Source organism: Macaca nemestrina, chromosome 16, assembly GCF_043159975.1.
Source record: "Macaca nemestrina isolate mMacNem1 chromosome 16, mMacNem.hap1, whole genome shotgun sequence".
Taxonomy (NCBI): Eukaryota; Metazoa; Chordata; class Mammalia; order Primates; family Cercopithecidae; genus Macaca; species Macaca nemestrina.
This window is the reverse complement of record NC_092140.1, coordinates 67,408,783-67,434,956: the sequence shown is the minus strand read 5'-3', so window position 1 is coordinate 67,434,956 and position 26,174 is coordinate 67,408,783. Positions and strand designations below refer to the sequence as shown.

The window sequence follows — 26,174 nt, the reverse complement described above, 5'->3', positions numbered from 1 at the left end:
AAAAATGGGCCATAGTATCATAAGACTTTTGAAATTCACTATTCAACTCTCAATTTTTAGTAGAGATATTAAAAATGAAAACTCCACATAACACCAGATATTACTGTGCTCATTAGTTGTTAAATGTTTTTGCCAGGCTAATCTCTTTTCCAATATTTTTAGGTATTCACCTAACACCTAATTCTAAAATTTTGTATCTAAATATGAGAATTGAACTATATGTCTTCTAAATTTCCTTCAGCTCTAAGACTTCATGATTCTCTTTTCCTTCAGTTTTAGTACACCTTTTATCAGAACTGTTAACAAGTCTGAACATTGTCCAATTCCTTTCTTTCTTTTTTTTAGAATTAATGAGCAGTAAAGTAATCAAATGGGAGCACAAATCTTGAGAGAGAAGACATAAGAGGAAAAAAAATTTAAGGAGAAATAACTGACTGGAAAATCAGCTAAAAAAAATCAAGAGTTAACTCCCTCTTCATCTTACTTAATAGAGTATTCCGTTAGATGTAATTCACATATGGAATGGATTGCCTAAAACAGACAAAGCCTTTGAAAATGATTACAGTTGAAGCTAAAATGTTCATGGATAATGAAGTAGAAGAAGATTGTCACTTCCAGATTCAGATACTATGTGAAAGAATCACCAGTCTTAGATAAAATAGTTGAAAAATTTCATGTTACCTGGCATGAATTTGCACTGCCTAGAAAGAAATAACTCTTAGGAATCAGTTTCTTGGCAACTTGGTGCTATGGCATAAGGTAGTCTCAGCTTTTACTCTTCAGGCAGGTCGAGCTGATGCGTTGCTGGGACAAATCATAACAACAGAGCCTCATCCAGCATTTGCGATGTTCTATTCCCAGTAAGTTCGTGTGTCCCTTGATTCAAGAATAGGTATTGAGTTACAAACACCTGGTATTGCAAGGGTTTTTACTTCGTCCACAAATACTAAATTAGCTATGTATGCAACCCAAATACCATTGTTCAATAAGTTGTAAAGGAAACATGATAATTTAGAGATTGCCAATGTAATCAGGCAGGAAGAGAGAGAGGCCAAAGAGAGAATTTCACATCAGAAACCTGTTCACTTCTCCCACTGAGGCTAAAGTAACTACGAATCATGTTAATTAATCTGCCATAAAATGTCACAGCCTAAATGAGTTCAAAGGATTTCAATTCAATCCATAGTGCATCACAAATACCACCATGAACTAGAGCCAATGCTGCAGCCTTAAATCTAAGAGACATGCAGATAAGAAGACAGGTGTATGCATAAAAGAATAAAGTATAGTAGAAACCAATTACAGCAAAGTCGTTTTTCTTCTACAAGAAAAAATTTTATTATAAAAAGAAAAATTACTACAACAAAAGGGACTGTGATTTTTTTCTAATGATTGAAGTATCTATCTACTTTCTTGATGAAATGAATTTCACTCAGGTTGAATTATAAATAAATTGTCCAGTTTGCCATGAATATTATAGTTCTACTAAAAATCATACCACCTGCACTGAAAGATATAGTAAGTCCTAAACCTCATGTCCTAAACAATCAGATGTAATTACTGGGCATTTAGAGCTAATATGATGTTTTCATATCTAAGATTAAATATGCAGATGGTGACAAAGTCTAGGGTGCATCTGGTTCCAAATAAGAGGTTGACAAAGGCTCTCTTGCTTGATCTGTTACTTAAATATTTGACAGGGTACAGAGATCTAATATGTAATTTTACAGGTGAACATCATCACCCAGCTAATCCTACTGTGGATATATCCTTATATTTCAGATGTGTAGTACTCTTTCTATTCTCATCAGATTGTTGGTGGTGGCAGCTGAACACTTAAGCACAGTAAAAATGTATTATTAGCAAAAATCTGGCTTATTATTCAATTATCAATGGCTGGTTGAACTCTCAAAGTAGGCTAAGTATGGCTTTGATAAGTATGCAGAAGTTCTCAAAGTGTTCTAAAACAGTAATTTCACAAAATGAAGCTTTCCTAGATAACTTTTGTATTTGTTAAGATATACCTGCCCTTTGCTCATCAACATAACTTAGACCATATTGTGCCAAAATGGACTTCTGCCTATTGATACTTAAGGAATGCTAAAGTATTCTGTTTAAAATAAAACAGAGGCAGTGTTGGGGAACTTGGTGTTTTTTTTTTCTTTCAATAGAAATAATGTTTTAGATAATACATTTGTAGCTAGTGTTTGACTCAATGAAACAATTTATCAGTATTACTATGAACTCAGCATTATTTGCATGACCTTTTAAAAACCTCTTAGCTTCTCAGGCTTTCAGTTTGGGTGACAGTAATAGTAATATTTTGTAATATTTTGCAATGACTAAATATGTCAGAGAGCCTAGCACAGTTCATAAAGCAGATACTCATTATGTTAGTTTTCTTTCTGCTTTAAAAAAAACATTTCATTCTTTCCTTCTTTGCCCTCTTCATCCTCTATTCTTTATTTCTGCCCTTCCTTAGTCATTTTTCTCTCTATTATGAGGATTATCATCTTGACTGTAAACTCTGTAAGGACAGGAACACATATTTTCATCATTATATCCTCAAATCCTAGTACCTTTAGAACACATAATAAACTCAGATTAGCTACCTCTTGAAATAATCAATTTTGGGAATATAAAATGTAATCCCTGCTTCTGAAATAGAGAACATTATAAAAATATAATTTTAAAAACTTTCATTGCCATAATCCCATACAGATGATAAAAGACTTCCACGTGCATACTTCATTTATTTAATGTATAAAACAATCTTGAGGTATACAGCTGGAACATGGCAAAAGAAGTCCAAAGCCCTGAGCTCAAAACCCTGACATTCCAAGTCCCCTAACCTGAGGTTATTTTCTAAACTTTTTGAGTCCTGTTTGCTCTGAGCCACAGCTTCTTATCTTCAAACAAGATTAATATCTGTCCTGCCTCTCTGGCAAGAGTTTTCATAAGGATCAAATGAGGGAATGTACGTTGAAATGCATTGTGAACTGTAAAAAAAAGTAGATGTAGGAAGTGTCTATAAATCCTTCTCGAAGAAAAGATATGTTATAAATAACTAGTTGTTATGTGTCATCTTCACTCAACAATAAAACAAGTGACGACTACAAGGCCCTTTTTTGTACAGAGAAATTGGTAACTTGGATTGATATGGTCGGGGTTGTTAGAGCTCCTGTAAGAAGTTAGAGTGCATCTGAACCTTGAAGTCTGCTAGAACTTGAATGTGAAACAAATAGAAGGACATGGCAGGCAGGAAGATTTTGAAGAAGGACTTAAAGTGTAGCCCAAGCAGGTAATTTGAGGGGAGAGTAAAAAATCATCCTTGCTGTAATAGAGCATTGGTGTTTGAGAATGGGGTTGAGATGAACTCTCATTGGGGCTGAGATGAACTTGGAGAACTAAAGAGGTCAGAGTATGGGGGACTTTGCATGTCAAGGTAAGTTTCAACTTTTTCATGTTATTAATACAATAATACTATATTTCATGCAGAAAAAATAATATTTTATGGAATCAATAATCTATTATGAGACAAATAGATTTGAGGCAAATAAATCCAATTGTATTCATTAGATCCAAGATGGAAGACTACAGCACCAAGATTGGTTAAAAGGAAGGAGAAAACTATTGTGGCCTATTCAGGAATGAAGACCAAAAAAAAAAAAAACTTAAGAAGTAAAGTGCTCTTTGGAGATGGGAGAAGGAGTAATGAATTCAACATTAAAAGGAGCTTGCGGTTAAAATCAGTTCAGATACATAGTGTGAGTATGGCACTGGGACACAGGGACAGGACATGCTTAAATGGGTAGATGACTCTATGAGTCTTAGGGATGAATAATTCTCAAGAGGAGGCCCATGATATTAAGCCTTTATTGGATATGAATAAGTTAATGTGAGTATAGCATTACAGAAGAGGAACCATCTCAGCATTTATAATTGTGTGAGCCAGTCTTTCATAATAAATCTCTATCTACCTATCTGTCTGTCTCCTATTGATTCTGTTTCTGTGGAGAACCTTGACTAATACAGACAGCAAAACATGCATAAAAGCAATCTCGAACCAGTACTGCATATGCAGCAGGCAAAACACATGAACATTCAGCAAAGTAGATATTACGCAAATATGCAATAATTTTGTCTATCAAAAAAATTGAAAATTCCTGAGTTAAAATTAACTCTAAGGTTTGAAATGTCTTGTATGAATAGCATACATTTGAAAAAAAAGTCAGAAATTCTTATTTTTATAGGTTGTAACCAACGAGTCATGGAAGAGCACATGAGGATGTGAAAAAAAATATCATTCAATTTAGGAGCAAGTGAAGGTAGTTTTAGATATTTAGTAACTCTCTCTACTTTTAAAATAATAAAATATTTGGAAACAAACATTTGGAATTATACGTGATATAATGCTTCATTTTCATAGAACTTTACAGTTTACAAAACACTTAAATGAATGTTATGTAATTTTTTTCTTTTTTGAGATGAGGTCTCAGTCTGTCACCCAGGCTGGAGTGTAGTGACACAATCTCAGCTCACTGCAACCTCCACTTCCCAGGTTCAAGTAATTCTCCAGCCTCAGCCTCCCAAGTAGCTGGGACTACAGGCACAATCCACTAATGCCAGGCTAAATTTTTGTATTTTTTTGTAGAGACAGGGTTTCATCATGTTGCCCAAGTTGGTCTTGAACTTCTGAGCTCGAAGTGACCTGCCAGCCTTGGCCTCCCAAAATGCTAGGATTACAGGGATGAGCCACTGTGCTGGGCCTAAATGTTATATATTTTTATTGATGAATATATACTAACATGTTTGTAAATCTTTTTCATAAACTGTAAAACAGATGCAAATGTAAAATATCGATAGCAATTTATGGGCATTTTATTGAACAATTTTAACTTGCTCAGTTATGCACTTGAAACAGTTTTATTTTTCTCCAATTTCTACCAAATATTTTCTGTTCATTAAGGATATCTTCGGCAGATCCCATAGATTTGGGGTCATTTTCAACTTTAAAAACCCAATCCAGCATAATTTAAAACAACAATATCATATATTTTTTCTTCCCCAAAACCAACCATGGGGCTTTGCATCAGGAGTGAGGATAATCTGCTTATTATGCCCCTAACTAGACTTCCTGGTTTCAGCTTCTCTCAGTTTGGAGACTGTATTAGTCCAGTTTCACAATGCTATAAAGAATTGCTCGAGACTGGATAATTTATAAAGGAAAGAGTTTTAATTGACTCACAGTTCAGCACGGGTGGGAAGGCCTCAGGAAACTTACAATCATGGAGGAAGTTGAAAGGGAAATAAGGCACCTTCTTCACAAAGCGTCAGGAAGGAGAATGACTGCAGGAGGAACTACCAAGCACTTATAATACCATCAGATCTCGTGAGAACTCACTATCATGAGAATAGCATGGGGGAAACTCCCTGCCTCATGATTCAGTTACCTCCACCTGGTCTCTCCCTAGACATGTGGGGGTTATAGGGATGATGGGGATTACAATTCAAAATGAGATTTTGGGTGGGGACACAGCCAAACCATATCAGAGACGTAGAAGGATGGAAGAAAAGAGAGAAAGGTCTCTTCACTGGGCTGCAGTGACTGTTCTCCAGCTAACACTGACTGGCTTCTCTACCTTCATTGTGGATGTGTCCACTACTAACTCTCCCATAACGTATTTCTTGTGTACTTCCCTGAAGATGAGGAAGTTATAGCACAGAGTTTTCTAACATGCCTCAACTTACACTGGTGGCTCACATCATAGGCAATCCACTAGGCTGGAGATGGTGGGGGAGAAGGCAGCTAGCCTGGTAGCCAGCAAACCCTTTTGGTTAGGATAACAGCTCAAACAGGCACAGAGACAGAGCCTACGCATGAGGGAATCCCTATGGTGGGATTCCAGAAGTCCACTGCATAAGGGAATCCCTGTGGTGGGATACATGCTAATCATCCATTCTGATGGGCATCCTAAACTCTGCGGATGGTTCTGTTGGATCTTTCTCCTTGCTTGGCTTAGGCAATCATATAGCTGAATGTCCCCCCAGATTCATGTGTTTTGAAATTTAATTACAAATGTGATAGTATTAAGAGGTGGAACATTTAGGGGGTGATTAAATCAGAAAAGCAGAGCCCTCATGGATGGGATTAGGACCCTTATAAAAGGGCTTGAGGAAGTGGATTCATTCCCTTCCGTCCCTTCTGCCATATAAGGATGTAGCATTAGTTCCCTCTGGAGAACTAGGAGCAACAAGGTGTCATCTGGGAAGCAGAGAGCAGCCCTTGCCACACACAGAACTTGCCTCTATTTTAGACCTTCCAGCCTCCAGAACTGTGAGAAATAAGTTTCTGTTGTTGATACATTACCCAGTCTCAGGTACTTAATTATAGTAGCATAAATGGACAAACATAGGCAGCATATTAGTTAGCTTATTACTGTATAAGAAATTATACAGTCATATAATACTCTTAAACATCAAACATGTATTATTTATAATAACCCTAGATCCAACTATAGAGTTCGGCTGATCTGGGTAAGGCTCAATTCATGTCAGTGGAGTCATTCATGCATCTACGGTCAGCAGGCAGGTAAGCTGGAGCTAACTGCTCTACCAGGGTCCCAACTGGAAGACATAGTTCTCCTCCATGTGTCTCTCATCTGGCAGGCTAACTGGGATTTGTTCTCTTGACAATAGCAAAATCCCAAGGAGAAAGGAACCATGCAAAGTATCTTAAGGCATAGGTGTAGAACTGGAATATCATCACTTCTGCTATGTTATTTAGCAAAAAAAGCCGAAACCTCATCCCAGATTCAAGAAGTAGGGAAACAGACTCCACTTATTAATGGCAGAAGCTTAAAGGTTACATTTTAAAGAGCAAGGATAAAGGAAAGGACAGAAAATTAGGGTAATTTTCGTAATCAAATTACTAGAGAGGACCTCCAGCCTCAATTATTTGCATACATTTCCCATGCAAAATATACTCACCATCTCCCAAGACCTTTGCAAGTCCCACCCACTCAGCCCTGACATGATGATTGTGATCTACATCAGGTCTTGTTGTGGCTTCTTGTGATCCAGAGATTTTTACCTAAAAAGTCAAGCCTTCTAGAGTCCAAATGCAAAACAAAGCTAAGACAGAATAACCCATACTCTCCATTCAGAAATGACACTTCATTCAAAAATGTGGAGAAGAAGAGGAACAGAATAGTCTCAATATTCATTCTAAATCATTTCCCTGCCTGGGAAATGTTGCAAGAACACCCAATTCAGGGTTTGGGTAATGTTCCTTTATTAGATCCTGGTTCTACTCTCTGGGGGTGGCCCTCTTTTCCAATGTTCTCTTCAGATCTTGCCACAACCCTCTTGCCTCTTGATTTTGAAACATCTCTTTTCCATCACATCTTATTTCTGAAGAAAGAGCCTGTGCTTACTGCTGAGTACCTTTTTCAACCTGATTCCTGCCTATATCAAATTGAGGGAGTAAATTTACTTTCAAAAAGTTGAACAGTGTCAGCTCCTTTCAGTTTGATTAGGCTGCTCTTTTGTCATTACAACTTTGTGGACTTTATACAGACCTGATTATTGTCTACTTCGTGTTTCAAAAGTTATACTCAAAATTGTTTTTCAGTGTCCCTTTCTAGATGTAATCACTATTACTTTGGGATCAGACTTCTGTGAGACCACACCTACATAAAGTTTCCTAAAAAGTCATTTTTCTCCAGCTGAGAAGCCCTACTAAGCACGGCCTTAATTATTGCAGAAAATCATTCTCATTTTTTTGTTAAGACTTAATTTTTAACACTTAATACTGAATTCCTAAGTCTTAATGAAAAGTCTTTCAGCCTTACTCTAATTTGATCTTTGTCATCAGGCTTCATTTTTACCTTGAGAATCCATTAAAGGCAAAAGAGATTAGAGATGAGAAATAGCTTTTATTTCCAACCAAGAAAGTTCTCTATATTCCCTCTAAATTCTGTTTGTAAACTGGCCAATTCTTTTCTTAGCTCATCTCTTTCTTTAGGTTACCTTATCAATTCAGCTACAAGCAACCACATGACACTTTTAACATTTGCCTGGAAATCATCTTGATCAACTCCAAGAGTGCATTAGGAACAGTTTTTATCTTCCAAATTACCAAAGGCCATATTTTAACACCTGTTGTGCTCCTGTATAAAAAAGGTCATGTTTCCAGCCTCCACCTACCACCTTATTGCAAAATCAAAGCAACATATTAGGATTTTGCTTTGGCAAAATTCTACTTATAGGTAATAATTTCTGTATCATTTAGATAATGCTGCATAACTAAGTACCCCATAACCTCATGATTGAAAACAGCAATAATTTATTACTTCCAGAATCTAAGTGTGGCTAGGCATTTCAGCCAATCCAGTCAAGGCTCTGCTGAACATATATGGAATCATTCATGCATCTACAGTCAGCTGGTGAGTCAGCTGGAAACTGGCTGGGCTGTGATGGCTCCAGCTGGGACAGCTCAGGTCCCCTCCATTGCACATGCCCTTCATATCCTTTGAGACGCTAGCATGGGCTTGTTCTCATGGTGGTGGCTAGATTATACAGAGAGTGGAAATATGCAAGACTTCTTGAGAACTAGACTCAGCACTCACTTCTGCTGTTTTCTATTACCCAAAGCAAGTCAAGCAACAGGTAGCAACATGCAAAGTCAGTCCATAAAAAATATATGAAGATCTACCTGTTACTAGAAAAACATGAAAAGTCACAATATAAAGCATTTGGATATAAGGGAGGGAGTGTTATTTTACAGTCTTTACGGCAAATGTGGAGCACTCCAGGACAGAAAGAATGGAGAAATCACAGCATTCCCCACTGGGCTAAAGACAGGGCATTCAGACAACCCCTCCACTCTCACTCTCTTCCTCAGCCCTCTGCTTAAGGAGATGTGGGGTAGAGGTGGGAGGAAGGACATGGTGGTTTATGAGACACTATGTTGGCAATGATGGAGAATGGCAATACAGATTCAAAGCTTTTAGAAAGAAACCTCAATTTTGGTGTTTGGTTTTAAACAATATATTTTATTGACATTTCTTAGACTCTAACTGTGGGGTAGAGTTGCCCATTCTGAGGCAAAAGGAATATTCCCATTCTTATTATTACGGTGTTATTCTATGATTTAACCTAACTGGGTTGATAGAGCTGTAATTTATTGTTATTTATCAGATAGACCTTTGGAAGGGATATGGACTATAACTCAAGAGCACACTGTTGGGAAGTGGTGAAGTTTGCAGCTAACTCAAGTCTTCTGATTGCAAGTCAGTGGCTCCATAATTTCTTCATTCAAAGTATTTGTGACTGGCAGGCAGGTTAGAAGAAGGAACTAGCAGACTTTTCTGAAAGCTGCATTTGCATAGCATTTAATGTAAGGCTGAAAAAAACTCAGCTGTTCTCCTAAAAAAAAAAAAAAAAAAAAAAAGGGCAGAGGGGCTGATGGAAATGATGAGAGTTAACCATCATCCCAGTGCAATATAATCCAATACTTGGTGGTACTTTTCCTCCAAAGCTACTGCTTTTTTCACTATGTTGCCTTGCCTCTTGTTATGAGTAGTATTGTGTCTCCCGAAAACTGTATGTGTCTCCAAAAATATCCTAGCCTTTTGCACCTGAGAATGTGACCTTATTTGGAAATAGGGCCTTTTAGATCTGTTCGAGTTAAGATGAGATCATACTGAATAAGGGTGGGCACTAAATCCAATGACTAGTGTCTTTAGAAGAAGGAAATTTGGACTCAGATAGATACATAGGAAATAACACCACCTGACAATGGAGGCAGAGATTGGAGCAAAATGTCTACAAGCCCAGCCAGAAATGCCAAGGATTCCCAGCAACTACTAGAAGTTATGAGGAGGCAGAAAAAAATCATCCTCTAGAGCTTTCAGAGAAAACATGGCCCTGCTGATACATTGATTTTGGTCTTCCAGCATTCAGAACTGCAAGAGAACTGTGTGTTTTAAGCCACAATTTTTTTTAATGTGTTATAGCCCCTTAGGATATACCTTTCAATTTCATACAAATTGTTACTGTAAGAGAGGCGAACCTTTAACCTCTACCCTCTACTCTCTTAGAGTCCCAGCTGGGCGTGACAATTAAATTGACATAAGATAGATTAACAGAAGACAAGCACGTAACTTCTATGTGATAGAAGGAAATGAAAACACAAAGAAGTGTCAAAACCCAAATGCTTTTATATTAGGTACAATTACAAAGAGATGTAATTGTAGTAAAGCAACTAAATAATGTGGTGAGGCTAGAGGAAGAAAAGAATTATTTTAGTAATATCTGTTTGTACAGAATTCTCCCAGCTATGACTCCTCATTGAAGAATATTTTTCTTCTCTTGGTCCAGGAAGGGCATCTGTGACATGAGAATTTTAATCGCCTGTTTTCAGGAAGAAAAAGAGATTAGAATGCCCTTCTTGCATCTGCTGTTTTTCAAGTGCATTAACTCAAAATAATCCTTATATAGAAGTGGTAAATTTTGAGGCATATATTTGGCTACCCTTCATTACAAACTTCTTGACCTAGTCTACACCATTGTATAATCTAATGAAGGAAAACACATTGCAGACAACTTAACATTTCCTATTTCTTAAATTGAGGAAGAGAGGAGTCAGAGGAAACAAAGAACTGTGACTTTAAAATATTATTTTTTCTCTCCAATTCTCACAAGGTCAGCCCCACTACCTAAAACAGCCACTTGAAGCTAATCTCAAAGCTTCCAGTACAATTTTATTTGACCTTTAGTTAAAGACCACCTCTACCAGACAACTGACTTTGTTCCATCCCTTTGGGCTGTTGCAGAAGTCAGATTTCACAGTGTTCCTTTCATTGTTCTGCTTGGAAAACTAAAACCTGTTCATCCTAAAAGAAACCAACCTGAAAGTGCCAATTGAGGCAATAACAAAACATATATTTCACATATTTTTGAGAAAAAATATGCAGGGAAGAAAAATGAAGAGAATAAAACAGCCTGTTTGTCTGAAAACTGTGTTTTTCTATGCTGAGCACTCTGTTTATAGAGCCAATACATCATGTCCACCAATAAGGGGAAGTGAAGCATGTTTCTTCCACACATTGTTTGACATGGAAAGTGAGTATTTTATTGGCATCGGGTAATTTAAACTCACATAGTGGTGTCTGGAGTATATTTGCAGCATACCATGCAAAGCTTAGATTGTTCAGTAATTTGTGTACCAGAGAGAAGTGGTCCAAAACAGTTCAGGAGAGAGGCAAGGGCAAAAAGTGTGGAGAAGTTGCTTTATGTCAGACAAATATAGCTGTCATTAGGAAGATATTCATTAGCATCAGATAAATCTAAAAATTTTGCCGCCCAGTTTGCTAAATGCTAGTTTAAATGGCAGAATTACAGGTAATGACATGGTAATATTGATCTACCACATACCCAGCACTGATGCTGCCTCAGATAATCCATTGGATTCATTCTTCCTATTTTTCCCTACCTTCTCCATAACAAACAGCCTCTGAAGGGACACACACACACACACACAGAGTCATGCACATGAAAAACAGAATGTATTGGGATTAAAAGTATTTGCTCTGGAGTTAGACTACTTAGATTTGAATGCCAACTTTAACCATTTACTGCTGTGCAAGCTGTATCTATGGAATAGAGATTTTATAGTTCATATATTATATATACTATTGTGACAAGTATTATAAAGGATAATACATGAAAATGCAGCCTGAGGCACCAAATAGTCAATAAATGTCAGATATCATCATTGTCATCATCACTATCATTATACACATTCATAGGATTGATTATCAATGTACATCTGTAGGATTAGAAGTCTCTATAGGTTTGTACATGAACATAGGGGTCTAAGGCTTAACAAAGATTTGGACTTTGGAAAATTCTGTTAATTTTTCTTTAGAAAATATTGTGAAATAAAACTCAGGAAAATATCTCCAAGTTCAAACTTAATCAAATGGTCAGCTAATTAGTAGAGAAAAATCTGTTCAATATTAACCCATCTTGTCAGCTAGTCCACCTAGATAAAACAGCATTATCTTATCTACTCATTTATAGACCAGTTGAATCATGCCATAAAGGATGAGTTAACATGATCAAAGGCAAGAAGCAACTAAAGCAAAAGGTACTGAGGGAAAGTAACAAGTACTTGTCTGGCTCAACAGATTGTAACGTAAAGCCCTCTGGACCTGAGACAAATCCCAGCTTCTACTACCCAGCATGCAATAGGAACATTGAACTTTTTCTTTGAGCCTAAATGTTGGGTTGATTGGTTTTCATATCAGCTATAAAGCAAAGGTTTGTATGATATGAAATGAGGAACTGCATGTGAAAACTCTAAGATTTTTCAAAACTGGAAAAAAATATAATTTATTATTAAACTCATCAGAGATACTTTTAATATGAGGTTTAAAAAGTAAAACTAGAAAGACTACTTCAAAGAAGTTAGACTTTCCACTCTAGCTTAGGAAAAACCAATAAGGAAACTTTAAGTGAGATGATCAAAGTGATGCGTTTTTTTGTTTGTTTGTTTGTTTTTTATTGTTTTTGAGACAGAATCTCTCTCTGTCACCAGGCTGGACTGCAGTGGTGTAACCTCGGCTCACTGCAATCTCTGCCTCCCAGGTTCAAGCAATCCCCCGCCTGAATCTCCCGAGTAGCTGTGACTACAGGCACTCACCACCACGCCCAGATAATTTTTTTTGTATTTTAGAAGAGACGGGGTTTCACCATGTTGGCCAGGATGGTCTCGATCTCCTGACCTCGTCATCCACCCGCCTCAGCCTCCCAAAGTGCTGGGATTACAGACATGAGCCCAGCCCAAAGTGATGTTTTAATGGGTTGTTCTTACAGCCACACATGGCCTTCTTTTGACTGGGTCATGTTTTTCTTCTTGTAAGTCAGAAAAGATAGCAAATAAAGACAATCTACACAATATGTTCTTGCTCCTTAGAATTTTCTATAGAAAATATAGATTAAAAAACAACTTGTGACATTCATGAGCAGGGTTTCCTGGCTATCAGTCAGCCTTCTGGTGCCATAAATGAAGATACTTACAAGAAGGTGCTCTTAAAAACTAATCAGAAATGGGTATTTTTAATGTCACAGTGCTTGGTTATATTTTTAAAGAGACTTTTGTTGTTGTTGTTGATGTAAGTACACTACTTTTCACTTCTACCTATGGAGTAGATTTTATTAGTGTTCAAAATATTTGCTGCCCCTGGTGGGGGGGGGGATGGTGATTGTACCTTCTCTGTCCATTGCTATTAAGCTTGTCTCTGCGAGTTTCTTTGAGCAATAAGATATGAAGAGTAGTGACATGTGCCACTTCCAAATAGAAGCTATAAAAGCCTTCACATGGTTCCACCATCTCTGACTGCCATGGAAAAATGAAATATTAAAAGCTTCCACACTCTTAGAAAAAAACTTTATGGAAGGTATAATAACAAGTAAACACCAGAATTCTCTAAACCTATCTAAGCAATCAGTGATGGTTCTATAGCCATAGTAATAGAACCAGAACTGCTCAATAGATCAGAACTGCTCAAGAACATCAGACAATCAGTGACAACCTCTTACTTCTAAAAGTCATTGATTCGAGAATGGATTTATACAAGAAAGATTCCCTGAATGTCAATTAATCAATAACAGTTTCTCCCTAGTAACTATGGTTCTACAGATGATGTCAACACACTCCAATACTGTAAATCTGCCAATCCCCAAACTCCAGTCTTTCCAAAAGCTCTATAAAGGATCAGTTATCTGCTTTGTTAAATGTATTCTTGATTCACATAGCTTTCCCTCATTTAAATAAGCAAGAAATTCAGCCTTAAGGTTTTTATTTAAAATACTGAATGGTGGTCTTATCTTTTGACACGTGAAATAAAAAATGACCAGATAGGGCCTACTCTACCTGTCTGAGTCCTCAGTGAAGAGAATGTGGCACAGAGCCATGGCTGGCCCTCAGTGAACATGTAACATCCGTAAGATATAACTGTCGTTTGTGCAAGCCTCTGAGATTTTCAGTTTGTTACCACAGAATAATGTATACTATGTTGAATTATAAAGACTATAAGTCTAAGTTATAAAATTACACAAGAAAACAGGCAGTTATAATTTATGACCCACTCCTGAGTTTTCCACTTGTGAGATCAGACTTATCTTCCTCATTTAATATAATTATTAAGTTTTCACAATTTCAACACAGCATTTATTTTAAAGGGTTCATTTTATTGTTTAATTTGAAAATTATTTTTCCTGTAAACTATATGATTTTCAAAGATTTCTCTTCTGCAAAACAACTTCACCAAAACACTAATAACTAAATGTGTAAAAAATATAAAATATAAAAATATAGCGACGAAAGAAATAATACATTATCCAGCCATAAATGTTCAATTTGAAGCAATTTCCCCCACAAGATTCTATATCTAGTTTTAAAATCAAAACAAATAAGAAAATTAAATTTGTCTTTAAAACATGTTAACTTTTACTAGAAAGTATCTGTTACAAAGAGAAGTAGTATGTCTGTAGTTATGTTTCAGTTGATATATGATAGTTTTCAAATTCTGTGATGTGGTTAGAACTCATGGAATTCATTTTGAAGGGCAGATAATCATAACAATTCAGTTATCATGGACACTTATTAATTCATGTAACAAATATATATTGAGAATATATGTAAACTACAGGATTCAATAAAGTTAGTGTTCTAAAATAAATAAGACACAGAAATTGCTTTCAAGTTCTAAAAGTGAAAAAAATCTAAAAGTAAAAAAAGAAAGTCTAAAAGTTTAAAAACAGAAACTTAATTTATACTCCTAATAAAATGAGAGCATAATCAATGGCATCAGAAAGATGTACATAAAATGATACATGAGAACTGAGAGATAAGAAATTACAATTGAAGAAAGTCAGAGAAAGTTCATGGAGGAGGTACCTTTAAACGGGCCTTGAAAGATCGGTAGGAAATACATACAGGAGCCTGTCTTCATATAAGCAAGGCATGACTACCCATCTCTTCAGTGTGGCCCTGATCTAGACATTACTTTTTATGGCAAAAACTACAATTACTTTTGCACCAGCCTATAACAAGGCAGAGCTGTTCTCTCAGTAACATGACTCGCCATTTTCCTGATGTGTATCATCAATACTTTCTGAGATTTGTCAGGAGGTGAGGGGAGAGTTATGTTTTAAGATCTGCATAATTTAACCTAGCTACTCTCTCTAACAATTTTTTGCAAAGTAGAGATTTCAAAGCATACAGGTCATTAGAAATTAATTCAGGGTCTATACATTCCTCAGAATTGTTGGCCTATGAAGGCCCAGCCCTGTCAACACCTTGAGTCAGAATCTTTCTCAAAGTAGACTACCTTTCTGTATTTTATTTCTTCTATATGGGTCAGAGCTTTAATCCAAAGCACTGAACCCCAGCCAGGGATTAATAGTGGTGAAAATTGTTAGTTAACTAGACTTGATGGTGCAGCCAACTGATAAGGCATGATTATAGGCCTCATAATTCACTGGGAAAAATTCATTAGTCAACATTTTCACCGACACTCCCTTCCTAGCAATAGTCAAAGCACATTTCTACAGCCCTTTCCAACCATTACTTTTCTCACTTGAGAAATTCCAGGATGAAGGGATTAAAAGAAATGTAAATTTTTAACTTCATATCTCACCTACAAAAGTGGGCAGCAACATGATTTGGGGAAATTTCCTGAAGTCATGATGAAATGTATAGCAGAACAAAAGCCACCTGGATCTATTATTTATTTTGCAAAGCAAAGTAAAACCTTTTTAAAAAACTCATATTCAATTTTATTAAGCAATATTAAAAAGCAATAGAGCTTTCAGGACACACAGGAATATAGTTCACATATCATTTATATGCAATTGTGCATAAATCATTCTTTTTTTAGGTGAATGGAATCAGAACTTCATGGCACTTGCAGAAAATACCCACTTAATTTTCAAGAAGAACCCTATAAAAGAATGCTTATCAACTTCTCCAGAATAAAAATTGGACCTAAATATGAAGACTCTGCCATTATATGAACACTCTTCAATGCTTTGACTCAGTGAAGTTAATATCATTGCTACCATTCTTAAAGTAAGTGACATAATGGGCATATTCTGGGGGTGGGGGGAATAGTACATTAACTGTCAGAGTCCATGAATCTGAATGGAACTAAAGTCTCAATGTTCAAAAAAATTTTTAAGTTTCCCGGCTTAAAAATTTAATGTAATCAGCAGCTACTTTCCAAAAAGAGACAAAAGCAGTCTCTCAACTTTCTGCACAACCATACTAGGGGCCCAAACTAGGTAAAAAAAAAAAAAAAAAAAAAAATATATATATATATATATATATATATATATATATATATATATATATATATATATATATATATATAACATATATATGTTTGTGTGTGTGTATATATATACGCACACACTGAGCAGTGATTCAAAAGACCTTGGCCTCAGACTCAAATATATTAGCTATAACAGCTTAGTAGTTGACATGAAAAAGCCACTTTCTTTTCTCACTTTCCTCGCCTGAAAACGGCATTCAAATAGTCATCCTAGAGTTGTTCAAGCATCAAATTTAAAAATATATAGGCTGGGTGCTGTGGCTTACACCTGTAATCCCAGCACTTTGAGAGGCTGAGGCAGGGGATCACCTGAGGTCAGGAGTTCAAGACCAGTCTAGTCAACATGGCGAAAACTTGTCTCTACTAAAAATACAAAACTTAGCCGGGTATGGTGGCACATGCCTGTAATCCCAGCTACCCAGGAGGCTGAGGCAGGAGAATCACTGGAATCCAGGGTGCAGAGACTGCAGTGAGCCGAGACTGATTGCACCACCACTGCACTCCAACCTGGGCAACAGAGCAAGACTGTCTCAAAAAAAGAAGGAAGGAAGGAAGGAAGGAAGGAAGGAAGGAAGGAAGGAAGGAAGGAAGGAAGGAAGGAAGGAAGGAAGGAAGGAAGGAAGGAAGGAAGGAAGGAAGGAAGGAAAGGGAGGGAGGGAGGGAAGGAGGGACGGAGGGAGGGAGGGAAAGAGAGAGAAAGAAAAAGAAAGAAAGAGAGAAAGAAGGAAAGAAAGAAAGAAAGAAAAAGAAAGAAAGAAAGAAAGAAAGAAAGAAAGAAAGAAAGAAAGAAAGAAAACATATATAGACACACTCTGTAAACTGTAAAATGTAAGAGGTCGTGATTGCCACACTTTTATAAAGTCTTTACAACCTTGAGTTCCTGTATACAAAGCTTCTCAGTTGACCCCGTAGATATTTTACCTCTAGACCATCTTGGCATTGACTTTCTTTGTACTGCTAGATATGTCCCTACTCTCTCTTTTTCCTGCCTGTGAAACTGAGTGGATCTCCACTAGTCACAAATATCTGTGAACTACATAAATGTTTCAAAAGTTCTCTGAGAGACTCCGAGCAAAAAGCAGGCTGCAAATTCAAAGTGCTAGTTAGATTTTCATGACACTAAAATATTACCGCATCTCTCTGGAATTTGTAGGGCTTTTCTATACTTAGGACACAAACAGAATAAATTGGATGAGGGTTACTGGGTCCTTGAGAGCAGCTGCAAACAGCCATCTCTGCACACAGACTGGGGTCAAAGCTGGATACAGAATCTCAGAATTCCATTATGACACTGTTGGATGAGGCTGTTTTTCCTGCATACATAATGAATATATTATCTCAGGCTTTCCAACTGTTTTGAAACTAAACATCCGACATTTAAATTTGGGAGTAAGCAATTACAGAAAAAATGACAATCTGCACCAATGAAAAAAGTTTGGAATATTTTTTTCTTCAGTTGGGTACATTTAACTGTGTCAGAAGAGGAACTAATGTATGTTTCAATTAGTTCCCTGTGATTCCAGCAAGGTTCGATGGATTAATCAAATTCTGGCTTTTGGGGGGAAGGATTTACTTAAAATCAAATTGATCTGTTGTTCTCATATTATCACTGGTAAATCTATATTTACTCTGCTTTAGGGCTTCTGAAGAGTAATAAATTGTCACCACTCCTGCAGTCTGCCTGAGTCTCAAGTCACACTTGAAATGAGTTTAATATTTAGAGCCCCTTTCAAAAGTACTGTTGCTTGCAGACACTCAGTCGTAAACTTTCCAACAACAACAACAAAAAACGCGACAGTAGAGGCAAGATTTCATGAAGGCAGAATCAGACTGTAAATTTTCTTACTGACTTTTGGAGACAAGGAAGACAGTTTCACCAAGCAAAAGCAAAATTCAAATGAAAAGAGGGTGAGATGTGAATGTCGAGTGTGCATGTGCATGGTGCATCTGCCTTTCCTTTCATTTGATGGACACTGACAGTGGCCTCTCCTGTTCAAAATGCACTCTGCAGGTGTTGCTCGGAAAGGGATGCACATCACTCAGTTTCCTTATCATCTCCAGGGACTGTTGTTCTTTGTCCCTCATGGGACAAAGGCTCTGATAAAACTTCAAGGCTCTGATGTTGAAATACAGATTCCTGCATTTAAAGAGCATCGCTTCTGCTCCTCCTGCCAAGAGAGCTAGACTGCTAATTTGACGCATAGATGCACCTTTTGGACTACAAGGGGTTAACCCAGTCTGCCAGCCAAGCCAGGAGAAAAGGAGCTGGCTCCCAGATGCCTCTGCCAGTAAAATTAATCCTGGAGCTTAGCATCTGGATGCTTCACCTGCCAGGCGGGCCCCAGTAGGTCTTTTTCATTGCTGGGCCAGATTAAAAGAGAATGATAGGCAGAAGTGGTTCTGCACCCATCAGTGACGAGAAGGAAAAAAGCAAAAAACATCCTTCACTGAGAGGGAACCTCCCAACTGCCTCCAGGTATTAATGCCCTGAAAACAGTGGACAGGGCACCCCATGCTATGTCCAGACACCGCCTGACCAGTCTGCCTGCTGGAAAAAGACTCAGTGAATATCCGGAGCCACAGGGTCAGGCACACTGAGCAAGTCCAAGCTACCTTCAGGGTGCCACCTGTCAAGTTTTCACCTGAGCAGACAGGATTTTCAAATGTGTTCTTTGGTTTCAGGCTGCTGGTAACATTTGTCAGGACACTTTTTTTTCCCCCTGCCTTGTTTGTTTTGAACTTAACAGAAAATCAAACTTTCCCAAATCCATGTGCTTCCTTGATCTTCTAGTCTTAAGAAATTCTTTAAGCTCCAGGCTTCCTTGTCTTCACAGGTCTTCAGTTTTTTATTCAAAAAAAAGAAAAAGAAAAAAGAAAAAAACCTGATATTTTTAACATGTTGTTTTAAAAATTAGAAATATAGTTACGTTATTGGGGTATTGCCCAGAGCTGGAAAACAGTGCATTCCACCTATCTAGATGAATCCCATAGGGGAGCAAAGGGCTGGAAAAGCAGAAGAGAGAGCCAGAGGTACAGACCTGATTTGCTGGGCAAGAACCTCAAAGAAATAATGAGGTCCCAGGAGAGGTGGAGCTCTGATGTAGGGAATTGAATCCTTTTCCAAAGCTTTCATAAAATGTGTTTTTCTTTCTATTGCCAGATAAAGGTCTGTGTGGGGTAGAGGGGAAGAAAGAAGGAAGGGAGTGGAAGTATTTGATAAAAAATGGAGGGGAATGGTGCAATGCTTTGCTTGGGTTTCAGGTAAGGTTTCCTTGAAAAGTACTATGAGCAATTTAAACAGTAAAAGTGTCTAGGAATTTAAACAGTAAAAGTGTCTGGGAATGAAAGAATAAACCAGGACAGAGACATGTATTTCAAGGGCGGTTATCAGGGATAAAAAGGGGGTTGCAAAGTAGCACTTTATAAATTTGATCTCTGAATATGAAGCCACATTTTCTAAGTCTATGAACTAATATTTTGCAGATAGAATACCTAAAAGCTAATGTAAATTTTTTTAATTTGTCTGTGTGAGTGTCCTCTGAAAAGAATAGCTGCCAAGCCAAATCTCAAGTTTTAGATTCCGTTCTTATAGCAAGATAAAATAATTATTTCTAAATGTGAAAGTCAAAATTGTTCTTAAGCTGGATGAATCTAAGCGTGGTTAGTTGACTCTTGTATGGAGGCTACTATTTTTTAAAATCTACCTATTCTATAAGGAAATGATACCCTCTTCAACTTTCCTCCTGCTCACCGCTGTATGTGATTTCTTATCATTTTGGAAACAATTTACCGCAGTTTGCCTAGGACAATCCCAGGTGGTTCTTGTTATCCTAATGAAATTATCAACTCACCCTTTTTTATTTTCATAAGTGTCCCAGTTTGAATAAATGACATTGTTTTCCTACTAGAGAGGACGGCACAGTTCTGATGTACACCGGGTAAGGCCATTGGGTCAGGAGACCAGGAGCTGAGGAAACCACAGCCCTAGGATGAAGCAGGTACCCCTAGGTAGGGCCCACAAGGAAGTGAAGGAAGTGCCCCAGCTGAGCTCCACCAGAGCTAGTGAGTCGGTGTACCTTCACTCCTAGTATAACACTTTGTGGGGTTTTCTTTTGTTTTTGTTTTTGAGACAGGGTTTCCCTCTGTCACCCAGGCTGGAGTGTAAGTGGCCCGATCTCAGCTCACTGAAGTCACAACTTCCCGAGCTCAGGTGATCCTCTCATCTCAGCCTCCTGAGTAGTTGGGGCTACAGGCACAGACCACTACTCCCAGCTAATTTTTTTTCTTTTATTTTTTGGGTAAAAATGGGATTTCACATGTTGTCCAGGCTGGTCACAAACTCCTGGGCTCAAAGGATCCTCCGCCTCTGCCTCCCAAAGTGCTGGGATTACAGGCATGAGCGACCGTGCCCGGCCAACACTTTTTATCTAATAACGGCTGGTGAAATGCTCAGAGTCCCGTCAACTAAATTATGCAGAATTGAACAAATGTCCACTTCCCACCTTGGGGCCTGACGGGTGAAGAGGGAAAAAACACCAAAAAGTCAGGGCCACGCTTACAACAGTAACCAGTGAAAGCTCAGCACGGAGGAAGGGAATGAGAGGCAGACTCCGAATTCCCACAGCCTTTCCACCGTGAGCACACTCCCTTAGCTACTGGCATCAGAACCTCTGGAATGTGTTCTATTAAAGAATAAACAAAAAAAATTAGTAGCTTGCTTTTACTGAATTTACTATATCAGTAAATTTTCTCATACCCCTACCAAAAGGAATCTACATGCTCAAGATAAAAAGAATGGGCATTCTATAAAAGCTATGTCCTTCCTTACCCATTATATTCAAAATGTCTATTTTTTTTTAATGGAGTAAATGGAAGAAACAAAAGAATAAATTTTGCAATGAAAGAAACTTGCCATGTAACACTAATGAGATAAAATAAGTATATATTCATTTAAATAAGGAAGGTTATAAGAAATAAGAAATAATCCAAAATAAATTTAGGGTATTTACACTGCTCAAAATAAATATAGTTTTTTAAACCACAATTTAAATATTTCTTTCTGAATTGTATAGGACTTATCTGAAAAATGGGGTGAAAAATCCTGAATATACTCACTTGATCAACAAATATTTATAGTATATCTCATGCACAATGCACTGTTCTTTAAATAGTGATCAAACACATAACATCAGGTATGTTTAAAGCGCAGGGGAAATGTAAAACATACACACATACAAAAGCATCTAACATTAAAATTGTATGATGTATAAAGCTTTCTCACACCCTTCATTTCATTTGATCCTATGGACAGCATATTTTACAGGTTAATAAAATTCACAGAGGTTAAGGGAGTCATTCAAGATGAGACGGCTAAGAAACTAACAGAGTTGGAGTTCTAATCTATAGTTTCTAAGCAAGGTTTTTTCTTTCTTTATTTTTATTTCAATAGTATTGGGGGAACAGGCGTTTGGTTGCTGGAAAAGTTCTTCAGTGGTGTTTTCTGAGATTTTGGTGCACCCATCACCCGGGCAGTGTACAGTGTATCAAATGTGTAGTCTTTTATCCTTCAACCCCCTCCCATCCTACTCCCTGAGTTGCCAAAGTTCATTATATCATTCTGTGCCTTTGTGTTCTAAGCAAAGTTTCTTTGGCAACAATTTTATTTCTTATAGGATGGGCTGCACACAGGAAAGAATATGATATACAATTACAATATGACAGGAGGCAAAAGAATAAATAAGTATTCTAGTCACAGGCCATGTTAATTTAGACAAAGTTGTTGAGTTTCTATTTCCTCCCTGTGAAATAGAGTAAATAGTTATGATACTCCATGACTTATCTCTGTCATGGTATTTCACAATCAAGCACTCTTGAAAACTCAAAAAGAAATGCAAAGTTTTATTCCCACTAGAAATAATCAATGACTCCAAGAGTAATTCTATCTAAACGAGGTGTATTTTCTCAGAAAAATAGGTTGGAGTGGAGGCTATGTAGGAGATGTCTGTACCAGTAGGGCCATACTGGTTGGTAAAATATTGACATATTTCTGAGCTGCTTGATTAATTGGCACTGGCTCTAGTCCCTTAAAAATCCTGGCCTTTTCTCTGGAATCTTCTAGAACTTCCCAGGAGTCAGAAACTAAAGGAACAATGCTAGCAAGTTCCTGCTTCAGTGCTAAGGCCAGTAACAACCTTACTAGTACTTGACCTCTGTCCCTGCCTTGTTGGAGACATTCCTGACCAATAAAGAAAAAACTCTGTCTTTCTGTTTGCAGCTTGCTTTCTAATGTAGCCAGAGTCACATGGCCAACATCTGCCTATATTCCTGTGATCAATGTCCATGTGAATATAGTACCACTCTTTTTACCCACTGGGTCTTAGTCCATTTTTGTGTTGCTATAAAAGAGATACTTGAGGCTGGGTAATTTATAAAAGAAATAAATAAGTTTATTTGACTCACAGTTCTGCAGGCTGTACAAAAAGCATGATGTCAGCATCTGCTTCTGATGAGACCCTCAGACTTCTTCCACTCATAGCTGAAGGCAAAGGGGAGCTGGTATGTCCAGAGATTACATGGTGAGAGAGGAGGCAAGAGAGAGAGGGGATAAGTGCCAACTCTTTTTAACAACCAGAAACTAATATAGCAGGAACTCACTCATTAGTGCAAAGGTGCAATAAACCCTTCATGAAGAATCTACCTCCATGACCCAAACACCTCCCATTAAGCCCCACATTCAACATTGGGGATCAAACTTCAACATGAGGTTTTGGGGAACAGACATCCAAACTATAGCACATTGCAAGACAATGACTGTAGGAAATGTAAAACAGACTGTGGCTAGGATGGGAAATTTATCAAAATGTGATGCTTCATCTCCAGGGGCATTAATGAAACTGTAGAGGACGAAGGCTGAGAGATCCGGAAGCAGGGGGAAGGTTATCGATCATTATTCACTGTTTAGGGCAAAGGAAAAAAACTAAAGACTGCTTCAATTACCCAGGAATTTACTCCCCAACTCACAGCAATATAATGCAGTTAGACCAGGAAATAGAGCTCTCCAAAGCCCGACGAACATCCCTACATAAAGGACTCCTACATAAAAGACCTCCCTACATAAAAACCAGGAATTTCAGAGACTCAGAACACCAACAACACTTGTCTCCAGTTTAAAATCTGAGGATCTACCAAAATCTGTCAAATGGACAATGAAGAGAACCCAAGGGAAATCACCAACAACAGTTAGCAGGCACATGTCATACAAGAGCATACTCTGTTCATCCAAGGACAGGAAAAACAAAACCAAACAAAAATAAGCATGGTATTCGTGAAAATAGTCTGTACTTTCAAAAAGGGAGAGAACCTAAGTACTAAAGATGCATAAGAAAAACAAACCTTTGAAAAAGATCTACTATAGGAAATGGTAAACTAGTAGATTATTTTTTACAGGAACTTGATTTTTTTCCCAATGAAATTCAAGAAAACATAGGCTCTGTAACAATAATATAAGGTTAACATTTAGATAGAAGGGGAACAGTCTGGATCAGGCAAATATAAAAAAGAGGATAGATTTTTAAAAAGGAAAGATTGTAATGACATAAAATTACAAACAAATTATTGATTTAATGTACCTTTCTGCAGGGCTAAGAAATCTCACAATATGAAGACTCGAAAGATCTCTGGGACAACATTATAGAAAATTGTCTGTAAGACGACAAACTTAAGGAGCACTTCAAGAATGCACAAAAAAAGAAGAGAACAATTATGTGATTAGGGAGGATGAAAATAGAATACAGAAAATAAAATATAAGAAATGGGTAATTGATTTCCTAGTGGGGGGAGGGCAGGGAGAAAAGAACAAATAAGACAATAAATAAAAGAACAACATAAATGAGTAAGACTTTCCTAATGGACAAAAATAATACTGTTTTCATAATAGATTAGAACATCACTAATTTTTCCTTAAGCTATAAAAAAGAAGCCTAGGAAATTTCTCAAGAAAGTACTGAGGTCTTAGATCAAAAGAGTTTACCTTTTTTTCATCATACTCTGTTGAAGTTACAATTTTCCAAAAAAAAAAAAAAGGAATAAATCATGCATCTCTGAGGCTGGGACAGGACACTCAGGAGTTCTCTCTCTCAGAAGAAAACTTCTGAGGCAGGCCATGGGCATCTCTAAAGAGTTTAAAGTAAGAAGGGGTTTTTTGTTGTTGTTTTTAAGAATTCTTAAGTAAGTTTTTTAAAAGGAAAGGGTTACCGCTAAACTCGATGCTCAGCCAAAGTGTCATTCAAATAATAAAATGAGAAAAAAATATTCTTAGTAATGCAAAGGCTCAGGAAGGATATCTGCCAGAGTTCTTCCTGAAAATGTGAAACTGTTCAAAAGATCAGTCAAAAGAGAACCCAGAAATTGTTAACCTGTGGCATAAAAAGATGCACAGAAGGCACTGAACCCAAAAGCGTTTTGAAAGAATACTTATTATTAATAACTTTAAAATATGTATTTATTTAAAAATCCCATATCATAAGAAAAAAACTCTGAAACAAAAGAAGGGATGAATAAAAGCGGGTACTCGGTAGATCAAGAAGGTAGCAACAGTTTCTGATTTATTCATGACATTATTAGCAAAACATATGTTCAAATATGTACTTTTTTATTTTAAGGTTAACTCTACTATTTTCAGTAAGTGGGAACTAACGGGTGGGTCCTCATGGACATAAAGGTGGCAACAATGGACACTGGGGACTACTAGACGGGGGAAGGCAGGGGTGAAATGCACTGAAAAAGTACCTATTGGGTACTATCCTCACTACTTGGGTGACAGAACCATTCATATGCCAAACCTCAGCATCACACAATATACCCATGTAACAAACCTGCACGTATTCCTCAAATCAAAAATAAGAGTTGAAATTATAAAAAATAAAAATACCACCAATAAATAGTATCTGGGCTTGGTGGCTCACACCTGTAATCCCAGTGTTTGAGGAGGCTTAGGTGGATGGATCATTTGAGCTCAGGAGTTGGAGACCAGCCTGGCCAACATGGTGAAACCCTGTCTCTGAAAAACAAAACAAAACAAAACAAAACAAAAAATTAGCCAGATGTGGTGGTGTGCACCTGTAGTCCCAGCTACTCAGGAGGCTGAGGACAGAGGGTCATTTGAGCCCAGAAGGTCAAGGCTGCAGTAAACTGAGATTATACCACTGTACTCCAGCCTGGGCAACAGATGAGACTCTGTCTCAAAAATAAATATAAATAAATAAATAAATAAATAAATAAATAAATAAATAAATATCATAAAATACTGTTTTCAGGGACTTTTTCTTCCAAATCATTGAGACAAAAAAGTCAAAACAACATTTCATATGACAACAGGAGCAAACAAAGAAAATAAAAAAGGAGCAAAATATACAACCAATAAAAGACAGATATCTCCAAAGAAAATGACAGAATAAACTCAAAATCCCAGCTATGATAATGAACACCTTACTAAAATATAACTCTTACACTTGGCTACAAAATAAAATCTCGCAATAATAGGCCTTCCTAACACAAAAGGACAAAGCAAAACTAAAAGTAAATATTTGGGCAAAGATACATCAGTTAAACCCAAAGAGAAAGAGACAGATAAGGCATATTACTAACAGAAAAGTAAAAGGTAACAAAAATTAAAATGTGCATAATTTTATATATCTCTCTTTATACACTAAATATATAGATAGATACAATCTGTAATTATGATTCTGGAGTCCTAAGCAATTATACTATATA

The 26,174-nt window shown here is 37.1% G+C and overlaps 1 long non-coding RNA gene across 1 annotated transcript in view; it reads right to left on the bottom strand.

The window, feature by feature from the left end:
* The window catches only part of LOC105485584 (uncharacterized), a 127,836-nt gene that overhangs the window by 76,564 nt on the left and 25,098 nt on the right, over positions 1 to 26,174 (bottom strand). Inside the window, exons 3-4 of the long non-coding RNA XR_011614757.1 lie at positions 25,369 to 25,461; positions 22,863 to 22,955 (exon numbers count right to left, since the gene is read on the bottom strand). This is a non-coding gene — a long non-coding RNA (uncharacterized lncRNA). The remainder of the gene's footprint in view (positions 1 to 22,862; positions 22,956 to 25,368; positions 25,462 to 26,174) is intronic.